We start from the raw sequence: 18,166 nt of genomic DNA on the forward strand, positions 1-18,166 counted from the left end.
ATAAGAGAACCCAGTCAGTTATACAGAAGAGTCGGATTCATCTTTCACAGACATTCCAATACAGGCATGAAGTCGTTAATATAGGTTTTTTGCAATAATGGATATTGTTGTGATCACAGTATATACCCACGCCTAGCTGTAAGTGTATACTGGATTGCAGTGTTTATATAGTGTAGGCCTACCTATTCAAATGTTAGTAACAATGTCTAAAAGATTACAAACAGTTTAAAAAAGCCAAGGGTGTTTAGATTCTTACACAGACAATTCCCATAACACAGCAATTTAGAAAGAGGACTCAAATTTCTCAGACAATTTTGTCATGACATTTCAGGGTTTTAAATCTAAATGTCTCTATTTAACGCCATAACATTTGCTAAGTCACAAGCGTGCCAAACTCAAGGAACAGCTAAGATAGCTTTAAGAACTCGGGGATGAGAGTAAATTGTGTCAGGTGTCGCAGGTTACATAGTACTTTTGCATTTGGTAGTGGAATTCCCGGTAAGAATGACTGCCCTTTATTAACCCTTATATATGTCTGCTGCACGGTCTGTCCTAAACTATTCTAAAATGGTTTTATACTATTACGTGAGCGATCAAACGCGGACAAGTTAAAAAAAATCAATCAGCCATTGTACACCTGTCATGAAGTGTTATCCCGCAGCCACAGTGCATGGCTGTTAGTAGTTGATGACTTATATATGGCCAGTTAACACTTGCTACAATATCAAAAAAAAAATCAAAATTTACACTGTAACACTTGAGTTTGGACTTAGCGTATCTCCAATAAATACTGACGTCAGAATCGCTATATCCATAAACAGAAAGGGTGTACATTTCCATGGTATGCCGTGTGAACTCGCATCACAGCTCTGTTGTCTGAAGAAGTTGCCTTTATTCTCGGAAACGTCTTGGCAAGAAATGCCTTAGTTTATTGAGATAAGATTACTGTGACACTGTAGCCTCTGTTCCTGTAGGAACGCGGAAAAGAAGACTTGATACTTGAAGGAAACAAGAGCGGGCTCCTCACCATATGCTGGCTTTCCATCGCAGAGGCACACTAACAGGCCAAGAAGACATCTACTATTTTAGTGCCTAGTGGATGCTTTAACTGTAATGGATAACAACAGATGGTGATAGTGTTGCCCACCCTGACAAATAAACCCTGCCTCTCACTGAAGCCAGACCCTGTTCAGTTTGATCCCTATCGCCTGTACAACCTTCTCGACCCACCTACTTCTCCATCGTTTGAAGATCCCGAGTATCCGACTGTGATTATTGCTGCCTGCAATATGACAAAGTGTATACTAAATGATGGTGAAATGAAACTAACTGTTTGGTGTGAGATGAGAAAGGTGGTAGCTTGCCCCTAAAGCTGTTTACACTGGGTACGTTAAGGCAACCACCAGTTAGTTTCAAGGAGGGCGTTCTAATACCCTGTCAAACAGCGCGGCTGACACGACTTTCATTCCCCTGGAAAAATAAACATAATGTACGCGATGACAGTTCGTCCGCACATTTTGATACTGTCCTGTGGCGAATGTTTACAAATCTCCTTCCTTGAGTAAAGAGTTTGCTAATAACACCATGTATTGGATGCCTTAGTGTAAACTGGACAAGGGTCATTCGATCGTTAACTACTTCATGCACACGTTCCAATGTATTAAAGGAGAGCGAGCGTGTGACGGTGATCCCGTAGGTGGGATAAAAAGTAGTGTAGATATATGGGAGCTATGTTGACTGAATATGGTGTGCGCTCCGCACCACAGTGAAATCAGTATGACACGTCATGCAAAGATGTCAGCCTATCCGGGAGATATAGCAGTTCCTTACTTTTCTCGGGATAAGGACGTTTACATGCGCTTAGCCTCGATGTCTCTGTGGGCATTCATTCGGATTAGGATGCAGATAGTTGTTTTTCTCTGATTGTAACGTTTCCTCTGCCCCTTATACTAGCTATCGGCATGCCCGTGGCATATGTTAAGTAACAACGTGCATGAGATATGGAAACAATGGACTCTTATAGAACGAGACACCTACCGGAAGCGTAAACCATTGACCCCCGTCTCGAGCCCAGTAACATTTGATAACTTTAATGGACACGTGTTTACATTCGAGAAAGGTTAACCCTGTCTTGGAACTGGATTGCATTAAGAGAGGTTGTAGGGTCTTGGCAGAGACAAACTTGTGTGGGCAATGGTAGGTGTCAGCCAAGAGAGGCGGTTTGAGATAAACAACGTCCTAACTCACTGTTACCATAACTGTGTGTACAGATATGCAGATGTGTATTCGGTGTCTTTAAAAATACGCTTACTCTGACCGCCATCATGTACACATTACTGATGGCACCGTGTGTACATATATTCGTGTTTAACATTTCAAAACGTAAACTTTTGTAGAATGTAATACAGATTAATAGTAAAAAGAAATGACAAAAATAAGGCTTGTTGAATTTTATTTATTAATAAAAGTTTATAAAAGCTTGATATGATGCGAAATTGAATAGATATACTCGTGTTAAAAATTTCAAAACATAAAGTTTTGCAAAAAGTGAAACAGATTAATGCTAAATAGGAATGACAACATAAGGATTGGTTAAATTTAATTCATTCATCAAATTTTACAAAAGCTTGACAAAATGTGAAATTACCCAAAGTTTCCAATCCTCACGCAGTTAGATGTGATGGTTATAACCCATGTTTGAGGGAGACGACGTGAGCGCAATTTGATTTGAACAATAATAGTTGCTTTCTCCAACAATAATACATGTTTCCACTCAGCCTGCAGAAATCAAATTCCGAAGGTCAGGGTCGTACCAAGTTCTCCGACTTGGTTCTGCGCTATGATATACACATATACTTCCGGTCATGTCCCCAACAATAGAGGCACTTTCCTCCGCCAGATGGCTTTCATCAGAGCATTGCGATGCGGGCACTTATCCTCAGATCTGGTCGGTCATAAGCACCGTTTATTTGTTTGCGGGCATGACACCTCTCCAGAAAGTCAATAATGTCTCTCTTGCATTTTCCACCTAGCATTCGAAAAAGGACGGCATCAAAGTGGGTGGTAAAGCAACAATTTTGATGAAGTTCCAAACTCAAACGATGCCAGGGATGTCGGAGTTTCCAATAACTCTCATATGGCATAAGGCCTTCACATGCACCCGTTCACATATACTTTTGGATGTGGAAAAATTCCATGCTGTAGAATTATGTGGTGTTTGTACCAAGGAACACTGGTTAATGATATTGTACTGTGGGCTTCTGTCGGATGACTGTAATGGTCGCTCCAGTGTTATAATGGTTATCAGCATCAGGTTTCTAACCTGTAGGACACATTTCCGTGCACAAATACAGAATTTTTCCCGTCTGACTGCACAGTGTCATCATCAAAGTCGTGGGATCTATCACAAGTTGGTCATGGTCTTATTTGCTGTTATACTGAGTACGCTTGCGCGTAGAACATCTACACTCACGATTTTATTTGTTATATACTTAGAGCCACATCAAAATGACTTTTACCTAGTTTTATATTCCTATCTTCCTTGGAGCTCGCAACCTTCTTTCTGTATTGGGGGTTTTCCAACTGTTAGAAATCGATGATAAGGCTAAAAATTTTGGCAAAAAGGGATACTTACACTTTAAAACACATGCAGTTAAACAAGGGCGAGAGAAATCCATAATTTTATGCACATTATATGCTCCAAAGCATCCCTGTTGCATGTGTACTAATCGCCATGCTCTGCGACGTGTAGCACATCTTTTTTTGTACAACTATTCGCACTCTATTCGTCATCATATAGTAATACTTCTCTTTTTTGGCAAGCCGCCATACAGTTTAAGAAAACACATGCAATTGAGTCTTTAATGAACAACGGATTTTCGCTGACAGAACTGTCTAAGTATGGATGAACGAACAGGAATGAGCCAACATACCACCTTCCCCAATGGTGATACTGTAGTCACGGAACGTCCGGCCAGTGAACATTAAGTTATGCGCGTGTCGAATGGTAAACGAAGGCATGGAGGTGTCAGTGATGGGAATATCCCGTGAGACGGGCACGGAATATTCATAGGGGTACCTGAGACGGATGATGCCGCACAGCCCAGGTGTGGACGTCACAGGTCGTCATGGTGACACGTGAGGTTAGTCCACCCTCACTGAACTTGCCGTGACGTGAAGACAGGTTCATCCGACACTCAGCACGCATGTCATCCCGTTCAACAGCTTGTCAACCCCTTCAACCATTTATACGTTCATGTATATAAATTAAACTCATTAGAAAATGTTTTATATAAATTCGTATGCATACACAAACTGTTAAAAGGCTGAAGAGTGCAAACCGAGGTGTCATCGCGAGTTAGTTTGACGCGCATATATTTAATTTAAATAATCATATGTGAATATTCATGGTGTTGTCACTTATGAAACTCGCCAGGTAAACTCCAGCGTCGTGTGTGGCATAGTGCTGACCTGTTGGCTGCTTCATTAAGCCGCAGGGTATTAATTTACCTTAATTTAAGCTGGATTTAGTTGACTGATTAAACGACAGGTATAAGCAGTGGAATTCGGCACGCGCGGGGTATGTTCTAGGCACGTGAAGCCGCACTCAATGCCGTTGATGGATTGACCAGGCGCGACAACCTATGATGGATAAGGCCTTTACTGGAACCATGGACGTGGCTGAAACGGGAAATTAGCGGGGGCTCGAAGCGGATTGCAGAGGCTAAGAACAATATATATCATGTCATAAAAAGAATGTAATCTGTAAATGGTTTCGTTTACGTGTATATAGTTAAGCAATCGTAGTCGCCTCGGTCATATATATAACATCCATAGCTTGGTGGAGTTAGCGTATCAGGGAGAAACAAGTTGAAGACAAAAATCTTAAATTAACGGTGGTGTATCATTTTGTTCCTAGATATTAAGGGACCGAAGGTGAAGTGGATACTTGACGTTATTTGTGAGTCGAATACCGCCGTCTACCTGAATAAATTACTGAAGCGCACACCTGGAGCTTCCAAGGCTTCGAACACGCAGCCACAACATGTGCTGTTGATTCTGTTAATATGGCATGTACACTGTAGGCTAATTAAGGCAAGTTTGAGTATGCAGGGGCGTATGATTATAACATACCGACGCTGCTTTACCAGTCTGTATATACCAAGTGAACATAGTGATGGTTCTATCATAAAATTCTGTTGACAATAAATTGTAGAGAAAACAAACAGCTGAAAATCGATGTGCAATATCAAAGGTGCCAAAGAAACTTTTAATTGTCTATAGTCATCTAGAAATCAGTTGTCCGATTGAACCGCCGCGCCCTTAATATATGTAGTAAAAATTTCGAGTGGACGTGCTCGTACAAATGGTGCAAAATGCAACAGGCATTACTCAGTATAGACAGGCTAAATGGATTTGAAGGTACATGGCACATTTGAGTAGCTGACAGGGAACCTCAAGTCAAGGACACAAAGGTAACATGGAATACTGAAATACAAGACAGGACAAACATCTAAATTACCCTACACACATAGTCACGAGGGAGTACGTACCACGCAAGCGACGAATAAACGCAGGTTCATAAACAGCAGGTCTTCACACCGTACAGTGTGTGAATAGCGTGTGTGGTCGTCGTACAGCTACACAACAGTGCAATTTTCCAAACTAAGGAAATTATTTGAAATCTTGACACTTTACGGTGAACAAGCTTTGACCAAACCTTTCCACATGGCTCCTAACGTGGTGCCATGCATGGTGGATTTTGTGATGGCGGTGCATTAGTGTACCGCGTTTGAACTCTTTACGCCATTTGATCTCAAACGGGATAACAATCAAATTGGATCGTAAACATTATAACAATATACAGGTGTACCAAGTATGAAACTTAGCCTTTGTGTCTTTACTTACAGTCTCTTCACATATGGGATAGTAATGACAACTATCCCTTGAATTCAGGTGTCACTGAAAAAATCAGACTGTCATCTTATAAATGAGGTCATGTATAGGGAAGGTCGGCCGGTGACCTACGCATCAGTTTTAAATTGTCAATTGCCCAGACACAGAAGACAAATCGGCCATAAAATGCAATGTGTTCTGATTCTGATCAATTGTAAATACTTATAACGTTCTCCGTACGATGTCACGAGAAAGAGAAATCACTCCCATCAACTAACTAAAAAAGTGTTATCATGCATGGTTTCTCTGTACTACTGCCGCCACTGCTCAACATACAGTGAGCAGTGGATGGGGAACCGTTTCAGTTGTGATAGTCGGAGGAGATGGATTGGCGATGAGCAAATTGGGGTCTGCACATCCGGCGTGTGACATTGACAGAGTTTAACAGATCGGTCATTTGTCAGGTTATCTACCCTAGCCTCCCTGATCACGAAAATGAACCATCAGAGGTACAAAAGCTTCTCTAATTGAAAAACGATGATGGCCATGGCAATAAAACTGTTCACTTGACAAATGATCATTAGTTTAAATACACGGTCATCCACTAGGGCCAATATGGCGTTTAGCCCATAAAAGCGAAGAACCACACAGTCACAGCCGTATGTTGTATTACTTCTAAAGCACCTATTGTCAAAGGTCGATAACATTGAGACGGGCATTGGTGGAAGTAGATTCAATCAACTGACCCTCGATCGACATCCTCACATCATTACCAAGCTAACCACTGGTAAAGGGTGAAAAACTGAAATCAAGAGAAGACAACTGATGGGGAGCAGATTTTGAAACCTGCGCGTCAGCAGTCTGTTTACCGGTGCACATTACCAAGTATCTCCATTGCGGATCTATATTAGCTTGGGTCTGTATAGTAAAATGACTATGCTTATTCATCTATATTACACGGTGTCGTTGTGAAAGGCTTGTTAAAGTTCATCAAGTCCTCAGAAATGGTTCGTAATAACACATAAAGAGAAGGTATGGTTTGGCGTTTTGACAGCTTCATAACAGGCCGTGCAATAAAGCCAAACTGCCACAACGTTAAGATGGTTAGTAGCGATAAGACACCAATCACGGCCGGTTCGGCAATTACATACGAGTAGGTACAGCCGCCCTGTACCATAGCCATAGCAGAGCACGACACAGTCAGCTCTCACCAAGCCTGTAAACCACAGGACACACCACAAGTGTGTATCTGGTACGTGGAAAAAATGCGCAGACAATCGAATTTGTACTACACCTGACATTTAATAAAGTTTAGAATGCCTGGAGGCAGGAAATAGTTCATATGACAGCTCGTGCTAAGTGCATAGGGAATGTCTTTTCACTTCACAAGCGTCAAGGTGACGACTTAAACAGAAGAACGGCTTTTTAAAATGAACCGTCTTTTCTTGGGGTTCAGTATCAATGGGGACAAAGAACGACAGTGAAATGTGACAATATCTGCATGGGGAAGAGAATGATGTCAATACAAAATGATTGGTTTGGGAGGAAGGATGGGGATGAGAGAACAGTGATAGTATAATATCAATGGTATACTATTACCGGGTCGGATGGGCGGGCCGAGAGAGGCGGTACCATCTGCTAGCTTCAAACAATTCATATATAGCAAAGGTTTTGAAAGATATTTACCCACCTTCGCTGGATTTAAAGGAAACTATAGGCTTTCCAGATGGTACAACTTATCTGTACCTATATTTGTACAAACTTAAACCAAAACTTTTTTCTCCCTCGCAGACTTTACGAAAAGAGCGATAGTTTCAATTTTGACATTAAAAAGTATTCTTACTTTGACAGCAATATACCGAAGGGTCCTGCATATGGAGAGTACATATCTCGCCTTGCAACATTTGTCAGATCCTGTGTGTTTTGTGACGATTTCAGTCAACATCACAAGTTATTACTGCAAAAACTAGTGTGTCAAGGTTATTCCATCGCATGCCTTCACTAAAAGATCCTAAAGTTTTACAATGAGTATAATTCTCTTGTATTCCCCCACGCTGTGCCCGGTCGTATAAATGAAATATTCTTGAGTACGATGTAAAACACCAATCAAATAAATAAATAAACAAAACAATTTCCTTGTAAGTAAATATGGACATAGCCTCCAGAATCTCTGACGCTCTGCTTCATGACTGTGTCTAATTCCAATTAACCCGGAGCTAGGGGGTGTATATTCATCATGTTAAGTTAGATCGCCACTTTGGATATATGAACAGTTGCAACCAAAGAGCAACTGAGATGCATAGTTTTTATCGACATCTAATATTCTAGCATTATACACGATTTAAATAATTATTTCACTCAGTTACTTAGAAGGCTACAACTAGAGCACCAGAATAACTTTTGTATGAATCCTTAGTATGTTACTAACCCAAATATACAGCTTCGACAAGTCACCTTTTAAAAAAATGTCAGGCTTCAATAAAGCATAATGCAGTATCAACATTACTCCCATGCAGAAGGATATAGGTCAGTATTTTCTACTTCAATGATTGATGCATTCGTTTGTCACCACTGCAAAATTTGGACCCTAAATATGGTCTGTGCTGGTATGTTTAGGTCAGATAATAAAGATTTGTGGCGTAGAGGTCGCCGGAAATCAACTTGGTTTGATAGGACCGATGTTGCTGGTGAGCGCCAACGACTCGGCCTATCATCGATACGTACTGAGCTGCCCAGATATTGAATGTATTATTCCACCGACTCCAGACGTCTCCATGTTGACTTCCTAGCAAATTTTGTTGGCTTTAATCTTGACATGATTCAGTTCAAAAGAAGTCTTCTCCATTTGACTGTTTCTTTGCTTCTTGCTGGCGTAACACCAATCCGGGCAGATGAAGAGGCTGCGTAAATATCCCGAACTAATCCACCAGGGGGATCAATGGGCACGTGACTGGCCGAAGACAGAGCAAGAGACATCAAACACTGCTGCTGAGACCCAGCGGACTGCTCATCATTTTGTCCGTGTGTCTATTGATCTTTACAGCTCTAGTCAGGAAGGCAAAGGTGTGAAGCAATTTTCTGATTGGTGAGAGAAACGGCGAAATGAATGGAGAATTCTATAAGTATTTCATGGGCGTACCATTTTAACCTTCGTCCAGCTTAATCAAAGAACCCATTTGCAAATTAGAACGTTTTCCACGGAACTGGCTTCTACCAGTTCCGATCTTAAACAGTTGTGCTGGAATTAGCCTCAGTGAACAATGATTGTTCTAGTTCTTGACATGTTTAATACTGTGCAGACCAACTGTGAGTCAATCTCTCGAACCGTATAGCAGTGTATATGTATGTCAACAACACAACTAGATACACCCAGTATGTAGCCTGTGTAAGGAATTGTCAGAGCGATGACGCGAGAAATAATAATGTGTATGCATTAATGCCAACATCTCATATACGGATTAGTGCACCAACCATTTACACTTTGCTCATGGTTACAAGCCATTTCTTTCTAAGACATTAAAGTATTATAATTATTTCTAGTTTCTGTACAGGATTTGAGGTCTTGAGGCCTTGGGCTTATACCAAAGCTAAAAGTCATACTTTCAATACCTAGTGCCAGAGAGACAGCATTATGCTTCTAACAAATTCCCATTGCTCTTGTTCAGTATTGGGACGATACGTTTCCTTAATGCCACTTAAAGTCGAAGTAGTGAAAATCATATGAGTGCAATACCCATGGGAAGACACATTCGAGAGGACTTTTAATAAAGCCTTTTTACAGGCGATAGTCGGTGGAAAGGTTGAGCATACCCAGATGTCAGTAACGTTGAGGTGTACCAGCTGAGGACACAGGAGGCTTTTGTCCGTTTGTAAGTGGACAAATGGAAGAACTAATCAGAGGCAAGTGACCTTCCCCCCTCTGAGAAACCCTCGGTGCTACAGTTACTAGTGTGATTTGGACGGAAATTCGTCTCTCATAGAACATCCTTTACCAGCTTACTTAGGCCATGGCGGAGTTCACAGGCTTTGGTCATTACAAACAGGTGCCTACTAGACGGCGCTATTGTGTACAGCGTAGTGTATGGGGTAATATATTGGCGAGACACGAGGCCTTTAATGATGAAGTACCTGCGGAAAACCGGGTCCCCGTAAAGGTGCTCGATGGCCCAGACACGGACGCAGAAACAACGCTGTATATTACGCGAGATTAGTTCCACCTGTCATCCTTGGCTCTCCTTATAATGGCGATTTGCGCTAAATGAATATATAATTTCGTATGATAAATACCTCATCAAAGATACGGTAACAGATATTCGCCGAGAGCATTGTTCACAGACGCCAAGCAGACTGAGCCGTTCGAGCTGGCACCATAATCAAGTTACAGTTTACTTTCACGTTGTATCAAATTACACGTGGTCACATAAGCATCCTTCATATTAACAATAAAAACACCACTGACTCCACGCCCATATACACTAGATTCTTCACTCGATTCTGTATTTCTGATACCATGAAACATGTGGCATGTACAACTATGTAACACCAGGGAACAGTACACAAGTGAGATTTAATGAAAGCGTATACGATTCATGATCTACGTACTGGTGTGTCGAAGACATAGAGGACTCGTACAGCAATGTGGTATACGCGAGGAGACATATAGGGCAGCGAAGCGCAACAGGTAGTGCTCGACATATCATCTGTATCTTCTGTCCAATTGCCATGGCAACGTTCTAAGCACACCTGAGCAAAACTGTCCGTAATTCACATGAAAAGTCAGGCCTGGTTCCCGCAGGGTTCATCAACGAATATCTCGCTGAAATCACTTCATCGCGCACGTACTGGGCGATACGTCTGTGTATAACAGTCATGATTCCCCGAAATAACATTACAATACAGTTAAGAAACACAGCGTCGTGTTCTCAGGTGAAGAAATCATCTATTGCTGAATTCGTAGCACATGTTAAAGTCGAGAAGCTGAAACCACCGTGTTACACTGGAACATGTCACTGAAAGCCAGTTCATTTATTTATGTAAAAGGCAATATCTAATTTCTGGATATTACAAATAAAACATGTGCCAAGGGAAATATAGCAGCATTGTAATAATTAAAAGCTTAAAGAAACATCTATTATTAATTCATGGAATTTTTCGCCATCTAACGGAATGAAGATACTTTTTCTCGTTACAGAAAATCTTCCCACAACAAAAATACACTTGCGCGTAACCATATACCGTAAATGCTGAAAAAATACGAAATGGTGCAATCTGAATGCTTCTGGAGAGTTTAAAAGCGATGTCTTGAGTTGATTAATTCGCTGCATTAACAGGTGGGTAATATTAAAAAGAAGGGATATTTAATAACGAGAAATATGACAGGCAAATACCATTATATTTGCACCGTTGCCGGACATTTCGTGAAGGAGTAAGGCTAGACAAAACACTATAAAATATTTATTGGTGTGCAATGTAATTGAGTCTAGAATTGGTCAAAATAAAGCACAGGAATATTTAAAACAATAATTATAACATTTACAATCCGTTTAACATCCAGCATCATTAATATTACAGCGAACGATTAACTTGATTTGTGACATTATTTATCTGACAGGGGGTGTAATGCCGTACCCCAGAATACTTCATGCAGTTACATGACGGGGGTTACCTCAGTGGGAGGAGGAAACCGGACAGAGACATGTGGAAACCACCGCCCTTCGCTATTTACCTGACAGATCTTCTGACTTACGCAGCAGTCAAGCAAGAGTTGTGGATTAAAGTCTGCGACCAAGCCATATGTCAGTTGCCGATCGGCTGAGGGGGAAGTGATGCTTTTGTCGGGGTGAATCAATGGTCTATATGTTTTGCTTAATACAGTTCGTTTTTTATGTCCAGATTTAAACACCAGTGCCAAGTGACTTAACATTTGGTATCACAAAGTTTTATCCAACAGGATGAGATAATCTGATATCTGACTTCCAAAAATTTTCCAGTTAATGCCTGTACATTTATTTCTGAACATTGATCATTCTGATATACTGCAGTGACGAAAATGACACGAAGCATTTCCCCGGCTGTGTAAAGTGTAAGTTTTCATTGTGTAAAATCTGGACAAAGAAGTAAGAGTTCAGAGAAATCCTTGCTGAGAAAATGGCTGATGATTTTGTTAGGGATTGAATGGGGGAGAGATCTCGATCTCGACCCTATTCCATGTCTGTTGTTGTGAGAGGGAGCCTTTGTGACGATTTAATGTGCGCCTCAAAGTTCCCGTCCCCTATCATTATCTGGGGATGACCATCCCTTCTACCTGCCATTAGCGGCTTGCCCCTTTTTGTGAGTCTGGCCTGTAGATTAGAATCAGGCCGATTGTTGGTGTTATTACGGGTTTTCCAGTCCGGCCTCTCACGGGAGGATGGGTGAGGCAAAATGACACTCACGACGGGCGACGGACTGGCTAAAAACCTTCAACAATCAGTCACAAAACGTAAGACACTTCCTGTGCTATGTGGATACGCTCTATGCTGTCAGGTTAGCAAATCAACACGTAAAAAGGCACGACCATTCAAGTTTCATATTTTGTCTATAAAGAAATGTCCAGAGGCTCTTTCACCGTTTATCTGTTACCAAAAATGTTTTCCTGCTGATTAATCGCAGGCTTTTTGACATCCAGCGGACCCAACACCGAAGTACCCGTGACAAAAAATCTCCTACAGAGTGAAATTCTTCTGTGTGTGTAACACTGTCGGCACTGACTACACTCATATATTCGCACCTCTGAATCCTTTGTGCTTTAGTAAAGTCTAGCTTTATTGCCGTCTTATGAATCACGAAATTCCAACACGGAGTCCTTAATATCTTTCAGTTATCTAAGCGTTGGCGTGCCGAATGTTGTCCATGAGAGCCAATTTAAGTTCCGTGGAAAACCACATTTCCAGCGATAGTGTTATTTAAATGACACAGGCAATTAGAATGTATCTAATCTTCTTCCGGTCTAAAGAAAATCGAACACATGTTGGAAAAATGCCAGTCGATATTGAAAATTTTAACTATACTGAGAATTAGAAAATATATCTAATCTCCTTCCGGAAAAAGAAATTCCAAAGCATTGGTGTGCAAATGAAGAACAAATGGCAAGGCAAGTCAACCTGAAAGAAAATCTCAAACCATGAATTAAACAAGATGCAGAGTTTTTTTATGAACCAATTTATTTGTAAATGCATTTGTACAATCTAACGGCTTTTTAGTGAGGCCAAATCACAACACGTCAGTTTATTTATATACTGAGAAGCAATCTGAAAGAAATCACGCGAAACTAAAGACGGGATGTTTGGCCAAATTAAGAGGTCATGTTTTCTTGTAGCCATATAAATCCTACGTGATGTATATACATGTTGACGTGCAGTAGAAAACCAGATACTTCAAATAATGAGGCCTTACTCTCAGAGGCTAATGATCCTGACTATGTATAGCAAAAAAGGTTTCTTTTCTCCTACAACATGGCAAAAAGCAGATCTTGATGGCAAGAGAGCGTCGTCTGCACACTGTCAATGTGACCATATGGCCAGAGAAACCCCCTAAAGCTAGTATAAATAGTCCAGAGATTGTATATGTAACCCATGCACACCCACCATGCATGCATGCGTGGGTTAAGTCTTTCTGTAAGGCGAAAATATAGGATTACTTGCTAAGTTGTTTTTTGGGAGCTTGGAGCAATCGCACTTGGATATATTTCTATATTTCCGACAAAGGCAAATAAAGCACTACGAATCCGCGACTCTGTGCTGGTCTGTTGGGACACAGTGGGTCTCTGTGGTGTCACATTCATGTTTTTGGCAAGAAATAGTTTATTTTAATGTTCATTCTCTTAGCAAGAATAAATTCTAATTATTTTCCTGGAATGTATATAATGATTTTTCGGCTAGCATATAGCTCATGTGAGAATTTTCTTTGTTTTTGTGGTCTAAATTTCAGAATGTTTTCTTTGTGTTGATCGTATTGTGTAATAATTCACCTGGCACATTCCAGACTTTCAGGATGAGAATACCTGTCCACACAGTGCGCTGTTCCTAGAAACACCGAGTCAAACTAGTTCATCATATGTATACATTCGCTGTTCGCCTTTCTTGTTAGCTGCGAGCCCTTTCATATGAAATATAGAACACACATGAAATATATAGTACTGAACACATATATTCCTTCCTGGCTCTGACACCCACTATATCCCTTTGTGGTTTTGACACCCACAATATCCCTTCGTGGCTGTGTCACTAACTATACCCTTTCGTGGCTTTGACATTCAGTATATCCCTTCGTGCCTTTGACACTCACTCTATTCCTTCGTGGCTTTGACACTCATTATATTCCTTGGCGGCTTTGACACTCACTATATTCCTCCCTGGCTTTGGCACTCAATATATCCCATCATGGCTTTGACACTCACTGTAACCGTTCATGGCTTTATGACGTTTGTACAAAAACTTAGCTTCTGTGTAGCGCTGCAATTTGTTTACATATTTATTTGTTTTATTTGAGTTTTACGCTGTAGTCAAGAGTATTTCACTTATTCGAAGGCGCCCACTGATAGGAGCGTTGATAGAGCGTCCGCTTCGGGAGGCGGTAGATGGAGCGGGTCACACCTAAGATCTAAACAGAGGAAGTTGCATATTCCTCGCGTGGCGTTCAGCATGAAGGGAATAGTGTAGCGACTGGTTAGTAGGTTGTCTCAGTGAAACAGCACTAGATAAAAGAGCGTTGGAAATCCGTCCTGCAACTAGGAGGCACATTACATGCACTCTAAGGACTCCTTCATTGTCATATGACTGAAAAACTGTGAAGCACGACGTTAAACCTCACGAATCTACTCACTTACTCGACGGCGGTCATCATTGTTGAGGGCAGGGAAGGGGGAATTATCCGCAGGGCACTGGCAGAAAGGAAACCAGTATGAGAATTGCTACTTTGTCTTATATTGTAACGTTTAATGATTTTGATGTATTTTTTCGGAAATATCCATATTTACTGTGTGTTACTGGTTCGTCTTGTGACCATGTGATCGTGTACACTGCATGTAACTGGGTGGTAGTACTCCGGATAGAGCTATGCGGCCATTTACACTATGTGATTAGGTGGTGTTATGTCAGATACAGCCCAGTGGCCATATGCTGCATGTGACTGGGTGGTGTCATATATAGAATGCAGCGACGTGGCAAGGAACGTAAACATAGAGTGAGTGAGTGTTTGCGGTTTACCGTCGTACTTAACCATTTTTCTGTCATATGACGACGAATCGTAAACATAGAGAAAACAGTGCTGTAAACATATGATACAGTCATGTGACCATGTATAGCGCTTGTGATTGGGTGGGGTGTATCATTGCCTTTGTCTCCAAGTTGCACTGGTTATAGTCAGCCCCACACTCTGCCAATATGAAGGCCACCGCTTGGAGTAATCATCCGAATAGAACGTGACGCTGACTTTCCATTAACGGGAAAATTTAAAATTGAGGGTAAGATATGGAAACTTTAAGGAGGTTTCTACATATTGTCTAGGAAAGTGACGCACACTTTACGTTCTACACAGATTTGAAGATATCTTTCTCTACGCACACATGCGGATTCTTTACATATAGCCTCTATCAGGGAAGCCATAGATTCCACCAAGCGTTTCACAAGTCCGCTGTACCTTGGGTGATTTACGATAATCCAAATGGGCGTATAGGCCTTTGTGTGAGTTTCCATGGATACAAAGCGGAATTTATCCGCACTTCTGATATATGACGACACGGAGTCGGAACAAACAGGATCCTGCCGCCTATCGGATGGCGCTTCACGCTGACAGAAATAACCTTCCGCGCCCGGCAAAAGATGGCATGGCAGAAGATTAGAGAGGAGAAGAAAGGACAGATTCTACATCATTCTACATTCACTTCTGATGTGTAGGAATGGCTCGCCAACCTATACTGGCTACAGAAAGATAAGTCTAAAAAATAAGGGCAGATAAAATTAGATGAATGTACTGGCACCCATTCTACTACAATACCGAGAACAAAACACGTATTTATTTGTATGGTGTTTACTCTATTACGCAAGAGATTTTCTCTTATATGGCGGTGGTCAGGTTTATGGGTGGAAGAAACCAAAGTGCCCCTGGTAAGAAATCGCCCATCGCCGTGTAACTGATATACCTCTGGATACAGCAAATGAGAATGAAAGATAGTACGAAAAGGCGTGCATACTATACTGAGACAGCTTCTCAGTATAAAATAAAATTGAATGTTTTAAAAAAGCTGAACAAGCTATGCATTTATAACTTTTATACATTCATGTGCTCTACCGGTGCGCTCTAACTTCATTAACTAATAGACAGTGTGAGGTTTTGACCAATCGCATGACCTATAGCAGCCATGTTGAATTTTGTGCAAACATTAAAACGAAGAATTCGAAAGCCGTCATAAACGTGTATGTATATTCCCACGGTCGCCTTTAGCTACAGTCCGAAGATTTCACACCACACTGTGGTCGACCTTTCATCGACGAGTCTTGAAAATCGCTGGTCCCAGTTGTGGGACGATCGTCTTCGAATGGCATCACATTCTGGGTGCAAACAGATTAATGGGTTTCACGAAGACACTGGACTACGGAATTACTATGAGTGGCCCTTCCTGACGACATACACTGCCACACAGATTCATGATTTTTGCCACTGTGATCCTTGATGGTCAATCCATTTACATTCCGGCAACTAAAGTTTCTAAGCCATACAGTATGTGGCTTATAGATCGTTTGAAGACTTCGAAAAAGTTCAATAAGTCATGTCTGCAGTTGAGCAAGGTGATTATGTTTACAGCTCTTCCCACTTCCTGACACGTATGAGAGTATATTTTGTTTGTCGGAAGATGTTCAAACGCTGCTTACCTACAATGTTATCTAGGCCATGTAATGTACTTTTTAAGTCTGCCGAAACAATTTCTCATATGAATATGTACGAATATATATTTGGAGTTTTACATCGTACTTAACAATTTTCAGTTATATGACGAGGACGAGTCATTAGGTGTGTGCTCATATACTGTGTCTTCCTGAGGCAGCGTGAGTCCATGCAGCCGAAGTCATTAATATGACAAACCCCTGGTTTGATGTCAGGTCTCACATCATCGAGGCGGGCGCTCTAACCATTAGGCCACCAAAGCGGTGCAAATTTTATTATCCAATCTTAGCCTGCTTGTGAATATGCCATTCTGTGGACAACGGGGGATACATCTGCATTGACTTACGATACCGTTATCTTGTTTATACAGTAGCCTGCGGTGACAACGGTGCGTGTTCTTATAAACTAAGGTGACTAGGTTATGGACGTACTTACAAGGTACATCCCACCATTTTACATTTTATCAACCAGTCATACGTTCAAGATGAAGCATTAACCCAACGAAGTTGTTACGTCTTACGGTTTAAATAAAACCTTAATCTGAGGTAAATCGACAAGAGGCCTGATTTCACCTGTTACATATGGCAATTGTCGTCGATTTTACTCTCCGCTCTGGTTTTACTCTCCCTCTTATACAGTATTTAATGTAGATTTTTATATTAATATCCCGGGAATCTAAACTATAGTGACCCAGAGATGAAGTATCGCTGTACTTGACATGTTAATACGCAAAAGATTTATGACTATACACTTATCTCATATACCGAAATAGTCCAAATTATACTCCTAACCAAAGTCATGCGTGTCCGGTTTGGGGCACGTTCATCACGTCCCTATACAGCTGTGATTTTATCTTCAAAAGATTTTAAGCATAACCGTTGTAATCATTGTTGGTCCGTTGGATTGGTATGGTTTAAAACGAAGGCCTCAAAGCTCTCTATGCGAATGGTCTAGTCTATATAGAGAACAAAGAAATGTTAATCTTAAAGTTGATAGAACGATACTGTCAAGATATAAAAAGTATATTTACAAGTTAATGAAGCTATAGATATAGATTAAAGCTAAGCAAGCAGATTAGGGTTGATATGTAGTGCTTATTTCAGGCTTGTTTTGCTTATTGAATTCTGAGTGGTGACAGTAGAAGAGTTTTGATTGAGTTTTGAAGAGAATTTGCCATGGCACCAAATTACAACGTTCTGAAGCCCACAATGATAACTTACAAATGTCCTTATTGCTTTCTGGTAGCAGTGACTGCATGTGACTATACAATATAGCAAAATTTTCTCCAGATGTACATATGTATGAGGAAAAACTGCTGTAAAATTAACCTCAAATCTTTGCACGTTCA

This window comes from Liolophura sinensis, chromosome 1 (genome assembly GCF_032854445.1).
Source record: "Liolophura sinensis isolate JHLJ2023 chromosome 1, CUHK_Ljap_v2, whole genome shotgun sequence".
Lineage (NCBI taxonomy): Eukaryota > Metazoa > Mollusca > Polyplacophora > Chitonida > Chitonidae > Liolophura > Liolophura sinensis.